The following is a 4,075-nucleotide window of genomic DNA, read 5'->3' as shown; positions in this document are numbered from 1 at the left end:
CCATCTTGGGAAGTATCTGTGACACTCACATCATCAGTGGGCTCTGAGCAGCTGTTGAGAAGCTAAGCTTAGGGGTCGTTGCAAATTATCAAGCAGAAAATTAGGTTTGTCTGTAATATAAGTGGATGCTTGTCAGGGCCCGAAGGCTCAGATTGGAGTTATGGACCAAAGAGCATGGGCGTCCACAGAAAATTTTCCGGGGGGGGGGGCAAAGTCAGCAGTCAAAAAATTCCTAGACTAGCCTGAATACAAATAACTAGGTGTCACATTTGTAGGAAATCCAATGAATTGTCAAAACATATAAAGTCACTCACAACTTACATAACTGTATAACTAGGGCAGTTTCAGTATCTCTCATATACTATCAGATTTTGCCTGTCCACCACACTGAAAGAATAAGTAAACGTTTTTTTTTTCTGTCTATAAATTTACTCTAAACAGCCCCCCAGATTAATGTACCTTAGTCCCTGCTGCAAGTCTGCTCTGGTTCCAGCGTTGTCAGCAGCTTCTTTCCCCTTCTTCCTGGTGCAGGGTGAAGCCCCACCCCTAAGCTTGCTGAGCTCTCCTTATCTCTCTGACTAGTCGGAGAGATCATTTGCATGCTGTGTCATAGCTGGGAGGAAGGCAGAGCCAGTGTGTGCACGAGCAGCTTTTTTTTTTTTCTCCTCACATGCACTCCCTGCTCGTTCTGGTTCATTCCAGATCACAGCAGCACTGGGAGGAAGAGCTGGAAGACTTCTCTGATACTGCTAATGCACTGTAGGTAAATTAACAGCCTTTTCTCAATTTATAATATATTTTAAAATGCTATTGATTGTTATGCCTGATCTGCCCTCTAGTTATGTAAAGAATAAATCTGATTTATGTTTAACTGTTTACTGAGTTTTTTGATTAACTCGTTCATGTGTCCCTTTGTCTTATTTACTGATCATTTTATGCGCAAAGCTATTTCATTTTTTTTCTCATTTATGCACACTGACATAGATTAACTAGAACAGTCTAAGTAGCTCATTCAGTGTTTCGTTTGTGTGATGTCCTTTATATATTTGTGTGAATGTTTGTGTAATTGTTATAGTAGCATGAGGTTGCATAGAGTGATTTATATAACAATTTTGTTTGGGCATCAAATTGCCAGCCTGTACTGGGAGTTGTGAGGGTTTTGGGGTGGGGTCGGTTGTGCAAGAGATTGTTGATGAGGCTTGGGGGGTTGATTTATTATCAGTAAGAATGGCAGATGGGGATTTTAATCTGTTAGAATCAGAATGGCAGCCTGTTCTGGGAGTTGTACATTATATTGAATGTTCAGGGACTAATGCAAGAAATTGTTAGTGATACTGGGGAACTAGCTTACTAATCATTTAGGGCAGAGTTTAATTTGAACATGTTAGAATCAGATTGGCAGTATGTTGTGGCATTTGTAAATTATAGTAAAGGTTCAGGGATTTGTGCATGTAATTGATAGTGATGCTGGTTATCTGGCTTACTATTCTGTTAGAAGGGCAAAGGGGAAGTAAAATTAGCGAGAATCAGAATCTGTTATGGCATTCAAGTTTATGAGATGACAATGTGCTAGACTTGGGGACTAGGCCTTCATACATTGCACCTTTTTTTGTAATACACAATAAAAAGATTACTAGTTCATGGATCCATGGTACCACCATCCAAACATTTCACAGTTATCCCTTTTTTTGTATCCAAACTTTTAGTACTTCACATTTATAAAATAAATTGAATATATTGCACACGTCTAGGGAGGCAGAAGGGAAATACTGCTAAGATGCAGCACAACCCAGACCAGTGACTTTGTGATTTTTTTCCAAGGAAGTGACTTCATTTTTCCTTACTTTATATACAGTTGTACATTACCAAATATTATTTGCGCAAAAAACACTTTTTTTCTGCACCAGGGCAACCAAAGTGCCTCACAATGCAGACACAAACTGGAGCAGACACCAGCAATTCAGTTTACTGTCTACCTTATTTCATATGCATGCAGATAATCCCTGTCTAGCAGTAACCTCAGGCATAGCATTGTAGACAGTGACAAGTGCTGCATATTCTATTGTCCAACAGTGTATGATTGGCAAGTGTGTCGGGGTAGGTGGGGGCGGCATTAATACCTGAAACGCACCTGTAAATAAAATATAATCACAGAAAAAACTGTTATGGCTGAAGCTATTCTTTGTGTGTTATTAGTGAATATCTGTGCATTTTCAGGCCATCATCGTGGTCTATTGCCTAGTGACAACCAGAAGGCATCCCTGTCAATGCTAAAATATATTGGGCATGATTAGTGTACAGGTATAGAATCCCGTATCCGGAAACTCAATATCTACAAAGCTCCGAATTATGGAATGGCTGTCTCCCATAGACTCCATTTTAATCAAATGATCCACATTTTTCAAAAAGAATTCCTTTTTCTGTGTAGTTATAAAACAGTAGCTTATACTTGATTCCAAGTAAGATATAATTAATCCTTATTGGAGGCAAAACCAGCCTATTGGGTTTATTTAATGTTTAAATGAATTTCTAGTAGACTTAAGCATTAAGACCCAAATTACGGAAAGATCCATTATCCGGAAACCCCCAGGTCCCAAGCATTCTGGATAACAGGTCCCATACCTGTAGTAATATTTTTAAGTTGTTGAAAATTGTTACATGTGGTGTTTATTTGCATGCATTCTCCACCTGCCTGCAACTGCACAAAGAGATTTTTTTTCGGTGCAATACTGCTTATAATGTGTTGGCCTTTGTAGAAAGGAACCATATGTAATATTACTTTGTGTATATCATGACGTTTGGCTTTGTGTTGTATGCCTAATTCTTTTGTAATTATTTATTTGAACCATACTCACTTTAAATCTTACTTCCCTCCTAGGTCTTTATTTTTCCTAAGGAGAATTTTTCAAAACAGCTGGTAAGTAATACTGTGGCTGTATCTATAGCCGTCTTTGGGGTAACTACCCGATCCCAAGTACAGAGTCTCATCAGGAGCCTCTAACCCTGGCTCCCTCGGCCATTAATTTGTGCAAGTGCAACAAAAAAAATAAAAAATAATTTCTGGGCTGGTGTCAGATTTACAAGATATAAAATGCAGTTCCCCTTTAGATGATCAGTGACACAACTGTATATGTAAGCAGCCCTGCATGTGTATAACATGGCTATTGTATATTACAGGCAGAATGGATTACTTACACAGACACTTGAGTAACTGCTTGCACTTCAGCTGTCAGACTCTCAGCCCCATCATGCAAATACTATCTGCTGTTAATTCTAAGGAAAGGTATCACCCTGTGCCTGTTGTCCCTCTGGCAGAAATTCCCCACTGATGACCCCGGGATCTGGGGTAATTAATGGCCACAAGTTTGTTGTTAATAAAACTCCTACTACATCGAGCCCAAATTCCCACCCTGCGAAGAGTATTCTCAAAATAACTACTTGCACAACCAGTCCCCAGAATACTACGAGCGGCCGAGGGAGCCCGGGTTAGAGGCTCCTGCTGAGACTCTGTACTTGGGAGCGGGTAGTTACCCCAAAGACGGCTATAGATACAGCCACATTGCTCCGCCGAGCCAAGAATCTTCTGCAACAGTCCAGGATCATGGGATCTCTCCCATATCCCATCCGTATGCTTGAATGAAGAATCACCTGCGCTAATGCACTCACGGTGCTTCGATTCGGCAACTAAATCTCCTCGAATTTGCCCATGTGCCCTTACCCTTAGTTTTCCGAAGTTGCCTCACTAGGAAACTTCAGTCGACTTTGGAAACGGAAGTGTTCCGAGTGTCATCCCACAGGCGATTTTCACTCTAGCTGGCGGGCAGGCAGTTCGTGGAGATTATTCGCCCGTAGAAAAAACAATTTGTCGATAGGGCGATTAATCTCCCCAAATCTCCACGTGTGTCTCTGCCCTTAGGCTACTGCCAGACAGGACTGATTATTGGCATGTGCATGAAAGCAGGCCCAGAATCAACTAACTTGCTGGAGTCTGGTCAGTGGCATAAATAACACCCTCGCGGGACTACCCTGTGGGGGCCACAGGTCCTGAGGGGCTCCTGCCACTGCTGCCAGGGTT

General features: G+C 41.3%; 1 long non-coding RNA gene across 1 annotated transcript in view; it reads left to right on the top strand.

The window, feature by feature from the left end:
• Positions 1-334: 334 nt before the first annotated feature.
• Positions 335-4,075, top strand: part of LOC121399033 — a 4,401-nt gene continuing 660 nt past the window's right edge. Inside the window, exons 1-3 of the long non-coding RNA XR_005964697.1 lie at positions 335-759; positions 2,879-2,917; positions 3,178-4,075. The exon at positions 3,178-4,075 is cut by the window's right edge and continues 660 nt beyond it. This is a non-coding gene — a long non-coding RNA (uncharacterized LOC121399033). The remainder of the gene's footprint in view (positions 760-2,878; positions 2,918-3,177) is intronic.

This window comes from Xenopus laevis, chromosome 9_10S, assembly GCF_017654675.1.
Source record: "Xenopus laevis strain J_2021 chromosome 9_10S, Xenopus_laevis_v10.1, whole genome shotgun sequence".
In the NCBI taxonomy this organism is placed as follows: Eukaryota; Metazoa; Chordata; class Amphibia; order Anura; family Pipidae; genus Xenopus; species Xenopus laevis.
The sequence above is the reverse complement of the archived record's forward strand: the minus strand, read 5'-3'. Positions and strand labels throughout refer to the sequence as shown.